The sequence below is a fragment of the Ursus arctos genome, unplaced genomic scaffold (assembly GCF_023065955.2).
Source record: "Ursus arctos isolate Adak ecotype North America unplaced genomic scaffold, UrsArc2.0 scaffold_8, whole genome shotgun sequence".
Lineage (NCBI taxonomy): Eukaryota > Metazoa > Chordata > Mammalia > Carnivora > Ursidae > Ursus > Ursus arctos.
Genome location: NW_026623100.1, coordinates 27,408,875 through 27,423,533, shown reverse-complemented (window position 1 = coordinate 27,423,533; position 14,659 = coordinate 27,408,875). Strand labels below are relative to the sequence as shown.

Genomic DNA, 14,659 nt, shown 5'->3' with positions numbered 1-14,659 from the left:
TGGGCCGAAGGCAGATGCTTAACGACTGCACCACCCAGGCGCCCCTTAAGGACTATATTCCTAAAGGCTGGTTTATTAGTTTCCCATGGCTTCTGTAACAAAGTACCACAGACTGGGTAGCTTAAAACAACAGAAATGTATTATCTCATAGTTCTAGAGGCCAGAAATCTGAAATCAATGTGGCAGAGCCATGCTCCCTCCAGAGGCTCTGGGGGAGAATACTTCCTTGCCTCTTCCAGCATCTGGTAGCCCTACGTGTTCTTGGCTTATGACAGTATCACTCCAATCCCTGCCTCTGTCTTCTTGTAGCCACCTTCCCTCTCTATCTGTGTCTGTGTTTCTTCTCCTCTTCCTAGAGGGATACCAGCCATACCCTAATTCAGTATGCCCTCATTTAACTAAATACATTTGCAATGACGCTATTTCCAGATAAGAGCATATTTGCTGGTACTGGACTTGAACATATCTTTTTGGGGTACACAGTTCAGCCCACAATAGCAACGGACTTAGGTAGAGAGCCCTGAAGGATCCTGGGGTCAAAGTTGTCTTCCTTATTATGTACCTTCAAGAATAATGATGTTATTGATGACCACCAGATCTGGCTCAGTTCTCAACCTAGGGAGCATTTGCAAACCTGGAGCACAGAGCATCACCTGTCATGGTTCCCACAGCTCTAAACACTTGGACAGTTATTTTTTATTGTTTTAAGTTCCTTAGATACTAGTTAGGTGCTTTCATTTAAAAATATGTCACTTGGGGGCACCTGGGTGGCACAGTCGTTGAGCATCTGCCTTCGGCTCAGGGAGTGATCCCAGCATTCTGGGATCGAGCCCCACATCAGGCTCCTCCGCTGGGAGCCTGCTTCTTCCTCTCCCACTCCCCCTGTTTGTGTTCCCTCTCTTGCTGGCTGTCTCTGTTAAATAAATAAATAAAATCTAAAAAAAAAAAAAAATATGTCACTTGGGATGCCTGGCTGCCTCTGTCAATGAAGCATGCAGCTCCTGACTGCAAGGTCATAAGTTTGAGCCCCACGTTGGGTGTAGAGCCTACTTAAAAAATAAAGGTAAAAATAAAAATATGTCACTTACTGTTAGAAAAATGACTAGACTTCATTCCATACTAGAATGAATGTTTCTTAGCTGTTTTGAACTTCCTGGAAGCTTCATGATACATCTGAGATTCTAGAAAGTGGGCAAATTTGTCTCTTGTATTGTGTTTACACCTTAAGACTTTTTAAAAAAACCATTATTATGGTCCAGGCAAGAGTTAATGGTGGCTTATACCAAGGTTGTAGCAGATGGAAAGAGGATGGGTGGATTAATGATCTGTTCCTATAACTCTATAGTGGGGGATCTATAGTGTTTGAAAATTTGTATATTTAAGGGTGAAGAAGAAGGTGTCAAGAATGACTTTCAGGTTTCCAGCAACTGGGTGGAGAGTGGTACGATAGAATGAGATAGGGAACATTGGAAGAAGTTTGCTGTAGAAAGAGGAAGATCAAGAGTTTGGCATGGGTATGTTTATTCTGAGCAGCTTGCTAAACAATACAGCTTTCTATATGGAGCTGAAACTGGAGATATAAATTTGAGAGTGGTTGTGGGATTTAAGGGGACCCATGAATAATGCCCCCTATCTTCTGAATTCAGAGGAACAGAGAAATAGTTCTTAGGGAACAAAGTCTCAACTTTTTAATTTTTTATTATTTTTAAAAATCTCAGCTTTTTAATTGGTTAAACTGGGTTGTAGAATACAGCTTTGATTAGTAGACAAAACTGGGTTTTTAAATATATTTCCACTGAATTTAAACCTATTGGCCTCCAACTGCAGACTTCCCTGTTGCAGAAACAGAGCCTGGCCCAGCAAAATTGTGCCATGTGGGAGAGAGGACTGGGTGCCTGCTGCAGGAGGCACAGATCCAGACAGAGAAGAGGAGAGGCACTAAGCTGTGTGGGAGTCACTCCTCCTGGGGCAAGGACTGAGTGTTTCAGCAGGAAACACATGGTATACTCAAAGAGGTAATTGAGGGAAATATAGCAAAGGGATTATTTACAGAGGCATGGGCAAGGTTAAGGGTACCAACGAAGGATGTAGAAGCATCCAGGAACTCCATACAGGGAAGTTGTAGTGAGGATCAGAGAAGGGAGCTCTTACCAGAACTCAGTGAGAGCTCTAGCCAAGGCCTAGGTGCTGCCCAATAGGAATGTGGCAGAGGAAAGGAGCCAGTGCCAAAACTGGCCCTGACTGCCCCCAGGGTGAGGGTAGGCTGCGGGGGAAGATAAACACCTGCTTACTTGCCCATCCCACCATCTGAACTCACTCCTGTTGGCCAGACCCCCAGGAAACTAGGGGACTATACTGACCATGGAATGCAGTCCATAGTGGTCAGCCTGCCCAGGCACAGAGCAGAGCAGAAAAGGGTGGGGAATGCCCAATCAGAAAATCACCAGCATGTTGTTAGTAAGGACTGGAGAGAGGACAAGAGGTGTCACTCGGTGGTTCAGGTGTGGCAGACAACTTCCCTGAGGTGAGGATTGGAAAGCTGTTGTGTGGCTCCCACCTCTACACTGGCACCCTACCATCCAATGCTCCTTTGGGTCCCTTCTTCAACCATCAGTGGGTAGTTTAGCCTTTACTCCAAGAAGGCTGTGAAATGGGAGCAGAACAGTTCTTTAATTAAATGCCCACTGCACCCTAGGGTGAAAAGAGGATCACTATCCTCATTCCTATCTCATATTTGCTCAGTTGTTTTGTCCAACTGGTTTACCAGAAGCTATACAATGGGATCAGATGACAATATAAACATATGACAATATGATGTTTGACAGGGATGCAACACCAATTAAATTGAAATGTCCCATGTAACCTTCCATTACAGTGTTTCATCAATACTAAGAGGTAAACTTTTTTTTTCACATTTTAACCTCTCTAAAATGGAGAGTCAAATGACAATCTCATTCCCCAGGCAGCTGTTACAATGGTGGTGTCATTGCCTGCTATGTGCATCAAAACTGGATGAATGGGTCTCAGCAGCTTAGAGGAAGACCCAGCAGACAGAGCAGAGCACTTCTGTAAAACGCTCCATCACCAGCGCTCTTGATGACATAGAAGGTGACACTGTCTGAGATCACACAGGCCACTCTGATTTAAAAAGTGGCTCAGCCATAGAGACAGAAGGTGAATTAGTGGTTGTGGAGGAGAGTGGGGGCAGTGGGCTGGGGAATGACAGCTAATGGGTGCAGGGTTTCTTTTGGGGGTGATGGAGGTGTTCTGTAATACATAGTGGTGACGGTGAGTATATTAAAAACCACTGAATTGTATACTTTCAAAGGGTGAATTTTATGGTATGTGCATGATATCTCAATTTTTAAAAAGCGATTCGAAACCTTAGGGGAAGCGAGGTAGTAGATACACAGGAACCTTTGTGCTATTTCTGCAGGTTATTGTGAGTCCAAAATTATTTCAAAACCAAAAGCTTGGAAGAAATGTGAGAAGGGGGAACACTGTAAAATGGAGGTATTCATGTAAAAAGATCTGCGTGCAGAGTATGTTCTAGACTTGTGTGAACCTTTAAGAGAAAAGCAAAATGATATTCACTAAAAGCTCTTTTCCAACTCTGAAAACAAACATGATCCAGAATATTTGGGTTCTGAATATAAAGAGCTTCTAAGAATACATGAAGTTATTTTGCTCATATTTTCCTTTTTATGTATGCACAAGAACAACATATGGTAAAAATGTATGTCTCAGTAAGTCTAAAGGAGCTTGTTAAGTAAGTCTAAGATGAACGTTTTAAGTGACAAGCGTTGTGTTAAAGTTTAACTGGCAGTTTCTCTCCCCCCCGCCCCCCGTGGTGGTATTTCGATGTTCTGAAATACAGCATCACATCCCCACGGAGGAATGAAAGCTCCCAGACCGAATCTCCATGCTCTTGTAAGATGAAGACCCCAGACACGGAAGCGCACAGCTAGTCTTACACAAACTCGTCCTGTTCAGCCTCACTGAACTCAGTGCCTGGGAAGAGAGGGGTCCCCTCCGTGGTTGCAGCCAACGTCTCTTATATGTTCCATGTTGGAACCCAAAGGGTTAACAGGACTTAGCCAATTACTCCAGCACCAGCCCTACACCTGAGAAACTTAACATGAGCCCATCTGCTGGGCCCTGTAGCATTTAGACCAGGTGTATCCGTCCTGATTCTCAGTTGTGAGCTGTAGTAACGGACTCTCCCTGATTTAAGCAGAGAAGGAATTTATTGATAGTTCTTCGGAGAGTTGGGGGAATTGCAGGGACGATTGGAAAACCTGGCTTTAAGTAGTGTGCCCTGTGAACTGACCCCACGAAGACACGGTTGCCTGCAGCTGAGCTGGGCACCCACCTGCATGGAGAATTCTCCGCCAGGCCCGTGTCTGTACATCACTGACTCGGGATTCAGAGCTCTGGGTGAGTGTGTCTAGTGTCTCACTGGGTGAGTGTCTGGATGAGTGTGTCTCACACTCTGGGTGAGTGTGACCAAGACTGAGCCTTGGTCACGTGGCTGCATCCTTGTCATGTGGCTGCAAGGGAAGCTGGAAAGTGAGTAAATGGCATTTTCTGCTTCTATTAAAGGAGATAGACTCTGCCTCCCACCAAGACCCTTAAGGAGGGGGAAGAGGCGGCAGGTGATGGGCAGCCAAAATCATGATGAGTATCGACTTCAATACAAATAAGGTCCACAGAACACATACGTAGTAGCGGCGCCGGCTGGAAACCTAGGCAGAGGCCTAGCAGTCTCTGAGGGAAGGAAGACTGAGAAAACAGGAAAGAGAAAATCTTGTTGCTATCAGCCTTGTCTGAATGCCTCTGAGTCTCCATGGCAGTTTGCTGTAGTGCTTGCTTGACCTGTGAACCTTTTGGTGTCGGGAGTCTTTCATCCAGAGGTTAATTGTGGCCTACGTGTACCATATCATATCTGGAAATTGAAACCTTCCCACCCTCTTGAAAAATTTAGAAATTTTTAATGATGCTTCAGGATTTACTAGAACTTCTTCCTTTCTTCCCCATTCTGTATATTTAAAAACCCCTAATTTTTATTTCCCCCGTGTCTCTGTCAAAACCAGGACTCGGCCACATTTCTTCTTGTGAGCAGCCCTTGCGATGGTGTGCTGATGAGTGGGCGCCCTGTGGGGGACAAAGAGAGCGAGAGAGACCCCGATTTATAGCATTTGCCAATTTCCTCGGTGTAAGTACTCCCACCGTGGAAGATTTCAAGCTAACCAAAGCTGTGCCTTGCAAAATCCCTGAATGCTTATCAGCTTTTCCGAGTCCCTAGGAGCTATGGCCTCTTGCCCGGAAGGTCCTAGGCCTGTGATACCCGCCTCCTAAAGCACTTTCCTCACTTATTTAATCTGGAGAACCGGTCATAGCAGATTTCTCAGCCAAAGCTGCTGGCGAGTATATGCTCCGTGAGGTCTTTGTCCAGGCTGTGCCAGAACCGAGAACGGCAGCCGGCCCATGTTTGTCTGCGGTGGTGGCTCTGAGGCTCTTTGGGCTACGGAGCACAGACCCCTCTGCCGTGCACTGGGCCACAGAGCACTGCCCTTCTCTTGGGTGTTCGAGATGTGCCGTAGGTGGTGGAGACTGTCCTGTCTTTTTCTGCAAAGTGGGATGTGTCTCTGATCTGTGTGCCTGTCGTTCCACGCCTCTTTTTAGGAAAACTCAGCCCCATTTTTAACATCGTAACTTGCTTCTTAAGTTGATCATTTCCTTCTTCATCATGTCGGCAAGCACTGTTTTTGCTGTATCGATTAGTGTTTTACTCTTTCCTTCCCTTTGCTTTTGAGTCAAGACGTTTGCTTTCCTGATCTACTCCTTAGACTCTGCCTTGTGGGGTCCACCCCAGCGAACAATGTGGAGTGATGAAGTTTTGGGTCTGCTAGAAATACGGTTGTCGACACGGGTCTTGTCCTCCTTTATCTCTCCTCTTGGGTGGGTGTTCTTTCGTGGATGGCGCTAGCGTCCTGGACCAGTATCTCACGTAGGCCTGGACTCTCTCTACCACTGTCCTGCCTGGTTTGCATGCAGCTCATTTCATCTTCCTTTGCCTTTCTTGAAAGCCCTCCTCCAGAATTTTCCCGGGTAGGTTCCCTCAGGGCACACGCCAGGCCTGTGTTGTCTCCCGTCATAACTGAGCCACCTCAAAGCTCACTAGGAATGCCAGAAGTATTCTGTGCTCATCTTCCCAGACCTCCCCCCTCCCCCCTCAAATCTGGCCATAGTTGCGACTACCTGTTGTAACTGTCCCGATCTTTAAAGGGTGATTCCCCAATTAAACTTATTGTTGACTCCTTATCTGACCTTTTAAGAGCACACTTCTCAAGAGCTTCCTAGAACTGTACTCCCTGGCTGGGGGTGGCGGGTTCTAGATTACTCCAGTCTGTTCTCTGAAATTTCACCTCCCTCTATGAGAGTTTTCCTGGATCCTAGTCAACCTTTCTGGTCTAGTAATAACCAAAACAAACAAAAAGGTGTTTAACATCTTCTTTAAGAGCAGTTAGGTCCAAGCATATCTCATTTCGCCTTTCATATTGGACTAGCCTGACGTCCATGATCAAAACCTGTCTCTTACGGAAATCCTTCTTTCCACATGGCAGTGCTGGTAAGGCCCGGTGCTGGATGATCAGAATAGACACTGGCTGGAAACAACCAAGGTATGTCTGTGGCTGAACCTCGGGCTTCCCCAGCTGACCACCTGCTCCATTTTCATCCTGACTCCTGTATTTATCTTTCTCTCTCCGACTGCTCTCATTCTGACTTCAGGATCAAAGTTTTGTTAAAGAATAAAGTATTCGTAAGTCTTGTTAGAGAATGAATGGTAAGGCAGACTTTATTCAGGGGTAGGAACCACTGCAATGGGGTTTTGCAGAAGCGGAGACTGGGCTCAACTCAGAATACAGCATGGGCAAATGGGAATGTATAGCCAAAGAGTGGGGAGGGGGGCCATGGATGGAAAATCACTCAGAGGAAGCATCAGGAGTAAGGGGGGTGTTCTGGCTAAGGCTACCTCACAGGATTCTTGCTGAAGGCAGCCCAGGGAGACCAGACATCACCTGGGGGTGCTGGAGGATGAGGAACCTGATCAGAGATCAAGGGGAGGTGGGGTTCTGGTTAAACCAAGTCAGCAGGATTCTTGCTAAAATTGGACAATGTAGAGATGAACATGGAAGCCCAGAAGTCAGGGCCCAGTTGAGAGAAGAGTTCAGAAGAGCCTTACTAGAGTTTGGTTTCTAAACCAAGCCAGCTCCTCCTTGATTCCTGGAGACAGTATGTTCCTGGCACAGGCCTTTTACTATTCTTTTTTTTTTTTGTATTTATTTATTTGACAGAGAGAGAGCACAAGCAGGGGGAGTGGGAGAGGGACAAGCAGACTCCCCCACTGAACAGGGAACCCCAGGACCCCAGGATCATGACCTGAGCCGAAGACAGATGCTTAACTGACTGAGCCACCCAGGTACCCCGCCTTTTACTATTCTTTCTGAGCCTTTGATTTATTAATATTTTTCATTAATGCCCCAAAAGATGGCCTGCTGGCCATCAAATAAGGCCCTTATTTAAATCTCTGATCAAAGCCATGGCGAGGCTTAGGTAACAAAATCTAGAGGATTTGTGATCCACTAGGGGGGGCTTAAGGGGGATTCTAGGCGTCTGTAGGTAAGCCTTAAGGAACCAGGAGGTTAATTCCACCACAGGTCACTGCTTGGCCCTAAAACTGGGTTCAGGTCAACGTAGCAAAGAGGAAGAGCATTTGAGGTAGTTGATTTAATGCACCTAAAGCTAGAAGCGCACGACTAGTACGTTCTAACCCAGTGTTCTCAGTGGTCCTCAGCAGCACGGGCACCGCCTGGGAGCTTGTTAGAAATGCTCATCCAAAGGCCTTGCCCCAGACCTACGAATCAGGGGGCGGGAGCCCAGGAGAGGAAAATAAACAAACTCGCTAGCGAGTCTGAGGAATGTTAGAGTTCAAGAACCACAGCTCTCGGGGCGCCTGGGTAGCGCAGTCGTTAAGCGTCTGCCTTCGGCTCAGGGCGTGATCCCGGCGTTCCGGGATCGAGTCCCACATCGGGCTCCTCCGCTGGGAGCCTGCTTCTTCCTCTCCCACTCCCCTTGCTGTGTTCCCTCTCTCGCGGGCTGTCTCTCTGTCACATAAATAAATAAAAAAATATATTAAAAAAAAAAAAAAGAACCACAGCTCTCGTGCCAGTGGTACCTAGCTCCCTTTACAGGAAGTCTCATGTGAAATAGCTTCCTTTAGGCTGTTCCTGGCTAAGAAATATGGTAGGAGCAGCATGAAATTTTCCCAACCACTAATGCCTAAAGAATTTTTTCCCTGGAGCTCTGCATGTTTTAAGTGTCTGATCTCCATGTTGGGTGCACCTCCTTAGATCTGTCAGTTGCAAAAGCCTGCATGGCCTGTGCGCACTGAGGTTGCAAAGGTCCGGGTTTGCTGAAGCCCTGTGACGCCAGTCTCATTAAACTGCTGTGTCGTAAAGCAGTCAAGGACCTAGAAGTCCTGTGCTTACAAAGTACCGATACCTCCTATCCCAGCCATGCCTGAAGCATCCTTCTCTCTGGGTATATCTTATTTCTCCAAAACCCTATCTTTGCGCCCATTCCTTAAGCTTTTCTGGTTTGTGGGCCATGTGTGGGGTTTGGCAGTGAGGAGGAAACAAATCCAACCTCCCTCACCCACGTTCAGAATCAACTGAGAAGATCAGAATGCTTCTAGGGATCAATAGACCAATTTTATTGCTGATAAAGTTGAACTGGAAAATGCAGCTGGAAATCTGCAGCCATCATTGGACTTCCTCATATCCTCACCCTGAATTGAACCTCTCCACCCCCGTTGCCAGCCTTCTGGTCTCCTGGGGGGTTGCCAGACCCAGGCATGTTGTCACCAGAACTAGTGCAGTCTTTCCTCAACCTTCTCCATCAGCTAAATTACTTGGTCTTTGGAGCAGAGTGGTAAGTTGTGGAGAGACAGCCAGGAGAGGTGCTCTAGACAATTCCTTCCTGGGGTGAATGGGAGATACAGGAATAAGATTCGCCCTGGCTGTGGAAACTGGCACCAATGAAAGAGTCTAGAATGGGAAGAGGGGAAGGTCAAGACGGAGGCTTGAGGAAGGCTCACATTAAAATGTGGTTTCAAGGAGGAAGCCCCAGGCAGAGAAATCGAGAAGCCAGAGAGAGAAGGAGGGGGACCAGGAGTGTGTGGTGCCACAGGGGCCAGGGGAAGATCATTTTAAGGAGAGAGTGATCAGCAGGGTCAAACTTTCCTGAGGGCCTATAAAATGAGAACAAAAACTGCCCCTTAGATTCAGCCACGTGGTGACCTTATTGAAGGGTGAGAAGGGGAACCGAGCTTTGGGGTAGTCTTTGGAGGGTGTCCGGGAGGAGGGTTTTTCAAGAGGGACAAAGCTTGTTTGAAAACTGATGGGGAATGACAGTCTTCTGAGCTTGTGGAGGTTGTGGTGGGGGGGGGGGGGTGGCAAATAGCTGGTACCCCATTCTCCAGGCCGGACACCTTCCATGCAGGGCTCTGTCTGGCTGTCTGGAGCACCCTTTCCTAATTTGCATGAAGATGCAGTGTGAGCTAAGAGCAGCCTTGAGTGGGAGGATGCTGGAACACAAGAGATGCTATAAAGGATAGTAGGTGACACAGTCACCTGCAAAGCCAGGACTAGAAGCTGAAGGCTTCTGGCTCCAAATTCACAGCTGTCTAGGTCTCGTCCTGGACATGGAGGATACATGATCACTTCAAAGAGACATAACAGGTGTCTGCAGAGGGATGATCTCCTGGTTGAGGCGTGGCTGAGACACAAGGCTACCACACCCAGAGCTGAAGAGAGAGGAACCAGAAGGGCCCTCTCTCCATACAAAATACTCTCTAATATATCAGAATGGTTGCCAGTGGAGATGGGGGGCAGGGAGTGGGGAATGGAGAAGAAATGCAATAAATACATACATAAAACAAGATTGGTTGTTTACCACCCGATGATAAAATAATGATGGTGATAATGTGCCATGAACTGGGGAGTATAATGAATAGTTCAGTAAAAAAAAAAAAAAAAGCCACATTATACTTACATAAATAAAATACACCCAAGGTTACTTATAAAGTAGGTTTGTTTTCAGTGCCTTTTTACTTCCCACTCACCTGCTTTCCCATTCCTCCTCTCCTGACTCTCCTTTCCCCCACTCTCAGGTGGACCCCTGGCTGCCCAGGGACTCCTCATTGTGTGCCCCTCTGCACACAGCATCTCATGTTGGCCACATATTCCTCCCTTCTCCCTCCTTCTTACTTCTGTGTCCTCTCCTTCCCTCCCCAGCACTGGGAAACATAGCCCTTAGAACCAGGCATGAGCGGCCCCATGCTGAACCCTGTGCTTTGAAGGGCTGCTCCTGCCCTGCCTCCCCAGGGGCAAGAAATCCTTAGGGCCGAGGAGACATGCTCTCTTCCTGTCGCGGAGCCCGTGCTCTTGTTCTAGAGCATATTCCAGGCACTTGAGGCCCCAGAGAGCCCCAGGTCTCCTACAGGCCTCTTCCAAATATAGGTCCTCTTCAAGGAAGACTGTGCCCCTAGTCTGCGTACGGTACCCCAAAGCCAAAGGTGGCCAAGGGGCAGCTGTTTGGGGAGGTGAACAGGACTTGGAGGTGCAGACTGGGGTGTCCACATGCATGTGCAGGAGGCCCCCGTGGTGTAGGATGGAGCCAGGCTGGGAGCAGAAGGGAAGCTGCGTGTGGGCTGGGAGCCAGGCTGGCCCTTCATGCGCCACCAGCTCTGGCAGAGAAGTCCAAAGAATCTGAGAATTCCAAGTTTGAACCCGGCCTTCCAGGTGCTTGTCAGGGTGGGAGGAATGGAACCTATTTCATCAGTTTGTTGGCTTGTTTCACGACTTTTAAATATTTAAACATGTATTTTATAAGCCTCCATTTGCACCCTTGCACTGGTAAGTGTGAGCGACTCTTGGCTGGGACTCTCTGCCTTCCACGGCACATCTGGGGCTTTGATAGGCAACTCCTGGCGACACAGCAGGAAGGAAAAGCAGTCCTCGTCAGAGAAGGACACATGCTATGGCAGGTGCGTAGTGCAACAGCCTTTTGGTGCCTCGCAAATCATGTCAGGTGGGAGTGGCTGCCCATCTGTCTTTGCTAGCTGGTCCTGCTGGAACACTGGGGTTGGCCAGCCTTTTTTTTTTTTTTTAAAGATTTGTTTGTTTATTTAAGGGGGGTGTGTTTTGGGGGGGTAAGGGCAGAGGGAGAGAGAAATCCGAGCAGACTGCCCGCTAGGCGCAAAGCCTGACACGGGGCTCAATCTCATGACCTGATCACCACCTGAACCGAAACCAAGTGTCGGACACTTAAGCGACTGCGCCACCCAGGCGCCCCTGGCCATTCTTTTATCATGGAGGTGTGCGAGTCAGGAAGGCCAAGTGCCCTGTCTTTATCCAGCACCGGGGCAGTCAGTATCCCTCCCACCCTCTCCCCACTCTACTGAGAGAAATGGTGTTTACGTGGGCTCAAAGTAGCTTTTTGTTCTTTCTTAATACACACCATTACATGATGGACATTTTAAATGGGGAGGTTGTCCATTAGTGATGCAGCTGGCCAGAGGGATTCGTTGTTGGGAGGGGTGAGGAACCTGGGAAGGACCAGGGATCAGAGAGGCAGGCAGAAAGGCTGCTTCAGGGCCTAGTCGAGGCATAAAGACCCAGGGCAAGTCTAGTTTCTGTGGCACAGATGTTCCCTGGAGCCCTGGTCCCTTCATTGTCTTCCTCTGCTCTCCTCCCCCCTTTCCTCGCCCCTCCCATAGGCTCCTACTCTCCGTCCTTTTCTGTGCTCTCCTTCAGGCATATTAAAGATCGGAAAGGCGTTCCTGGGGGCAGGCATGACTAGTTTGTGTTAAACAGAACTTTCAGAAATAAAGGGGAAAACCAAAACTATTTCTCCCTTCTGATAAGTTGTATTTCTCTCTAAGAGGCCAGAGAACTCTTGAGGATTTCCCCCAGGATCTCTTTTACCAAGGATGTCTATTTTCTTTTTCGTTTGCGAGTAGGGACTAATTCATTCACTAAACCAGTATTTGCTGAGCTTGTATGATAGACAAGCACCGCTGCAGCCGCTGGAGAAATTGGGGTGAACCAAAACGGCCAAATCCCTGCCCTGGGTCCCTGCACCTTCTACTCGGGAACACGGGCCGATAAACAGGATAAATCACAGCGACAGCAGCAGCAATGCGTGTGTCTTGTGTTTGGTGGTGAGAAGTACTAGGGAGAAAATAAAGAAGGGTACAGTGTGAGGTAAGGTGTTTAGGGAAGGCCCCCCTGAGAAGGTGACATTTAAAGAAAGGAGATGGGAAGGAGAAAATATCTGGGTTAGAAGCACTCTCGGCCCAGGCAGGACCTGGTTGGAAAGATTCAAATGACAAGGCCCAGAGGCAGGAGCACGCCTGGCAAGTCTAGGGATCAACAAACAGGCCAAATGTGACTGAATCTGGAACAGTATGAGCACAAGAACGAGTAGAAGGTGAGGTCGGAGAAGTGTGGTGTGTGGGTGGAGGACTATGGAGGCCTCTTGTTATATGCTGATGTATGCTGAATACGACGGGAAGCCACTCCATAGTTTAAGCCAAGGAGTGACAGGATCGGATTTGTGTTTTAACAGGATCCCTCTGGCTGCTTTGTGGGAGAGTAACCTGTGAAGGACTGGGTGAGGCCAGTTAGGAAGCCTTTGGAACAATCCAATGAAGAGAGGAAAGTATCTTAGACCAAAGTAGTAACAGAAATGGAGGAGTGGTGAGATTCTGGACATATTTTGAATATAGAATCAAAAGTTTTGCTAATGGATTGGTTGTGGGGTGTGAGGAAAAGAAAAGGAGTTACACAGAACATCAAGGTCTTTTACTTGAGCAACTAGAAGGAGGGAGTTGCTGTGAACCAAGAGGGAAGACTAATGGGGTGCAGGCTGGGGAAAAGATCAGAAATTTAGTGGTGGGGATTTACATTCTAGATCCCTTTCAATATCCAGATGGAGAGCACAGGTAGGCGGTTGGGTTTATGACTTTGGAATTCAGGAGAGTGGTCAGGCCTGAAAATAAATTTTTAGGAGTCATCAATGAATAATAGATGGTATTTAAAGCCAAGGAATGATGAGATTTTTGAGGAAATGATAGTAGATGGAAAAGAGAAGTCCAAGGCATGAGCCCTGGTACAGTCTAGTGTTTATGACTGAGGAGAAAGGAAAAAACAAGCAGAAAAGACAAAAGGACCAGCCAATGAGGAAAAGGGGAAGAATATGGTGCCGGGCAGTTCTGGAAGCCAGGTGAGGACTTCTCCAGGAGGAGGGAGCTAGCAACTGTGCCCGTCGCTGCTGACAGAATGAGTAAAATGAGGACTGAGACTCCTCCGAAGTCAAAGTCACTGTTGACTTTGAAGAGAGTAGTGTCAGTGGAGCGGTGGGCATGAAAGTCTTGTTGGAAAGGTTCAAGAACACATGAAGAGGAAGAATTGCAGTCAGTGAGTACAAACAATGCTTTGAAGGCCATTAGTTGTAAAGGGAAGAGAGAAATGGGGCTCAAGCTAGAGGAGGAAGTAGGGTTGAGAGAGATTTTTAAAAATAGGAGAAATAACGGCATTTGTACATTGGTGGGAAAGATCCGGTAAGGAAGGAGAAAGGGAAGATGCAGGGTTAATGGGCTCAATCTGGTAACGTTCAGAAATATCTACATTGTATTGAATGCTTGTACAGATTAGGTTTTTATATATGGTGTTCATCCCTTAAAACATGAGACATACATAAGTTATCATTTTCATTTTTCCAGTGGGGAAATTGAGACTCAGAGGTTGAGTCCCTTGCCCAAGGTCTCCCAGCAAGGATAGAGAAGCGCTGAGTCAGAGGGAAGCTCAGGCCACATTGCTTCTGAGGGGACCAACCACTCTTCTGGTCCTGGAGCTTCCCAGGCACCGAAACGGCAGGTTTACTCTTTCACATCCCTGCCTGAAGGAAGAGTGTGTGTGCTTCTCACAGTCATGACCAGAGACTTCTACTTTCTCTTCTTTCTTAAAGTCCGGGACAGGAGACAACAGAGAAGTTGGCCCAAACCTCAGTATGTTGGACATCTAATGAATACTGTCGTGTTGTGCGTTGGAACATACAAAGGGATAGAAATCAAGAGTCCTGGGTTTTATGGCTGTATTACTTCTGGCAAGTCAATGAACTTTGAGTCTTTGTGTCTTCATGAGCAACATAGGAATAAAAACATCTGTCCTGTCTGCTTCTCCGGTGGTTGTGAAAACATCACTCTGTATCCCCCTCTCCTCCAGGGCTCCGGCAGTATGTCCTTCTGCCATTGCCGAAGTATTTGACACGCGCGGGCACCAGTAGTTCTCAACCTGATGCACAGCAGAGCCCCCAGGTAGTTTTTACAAATATTGCTCTCCTACTAGGATATGGAGCAACTAAAACTCACAAACATGCTAATGGGAGTGGCAATTTGCACAACCGCTTTGGAAAGCAGTTTGGTAGTAGCTATTGGAGTTGAACCAACATCCCCCTGTGATCCAGTGATTCTACACCTAGGTTTATACCCAAGAGAAACGTAAGCGCATGGGCACCGAGGGACCTGTACAGA

At 47.5% G+C, this 14,659-nt stretch overlaps 1 long non-coding RNA gene across 6 annotated transcripts in view; it reads left to right on the top strand.

The window, feature by feature from the left end:
* Positions 1-14,659, top strand: part of LOC113245328 (uncharacterized) — a 123,289-nt gene that overhangs the window by 24,250 nt on the left and 84,380 nt on the right. For 4 of the 6 annotated variants that reach the window (XR_008958164.1, XR_008958162.1, XR_003312661.4 and 1 more), the window contains exons 3-4: positions 6,627-6,683; positions 7,359-7,483. This is a non-coding gene — a long non-coding RNA (uncharacterized LOC113245328). Of the gene's footprint in view, positions 1-5,093; positions 5,216-6,626; positions 6,684-7,358; positions 7,484-14,659 lie in introns of all 6 variants that reach the window. The other 2 variants (XR_008958163.1, XR_007190777.2) reach the window with 1 other exon arrangement.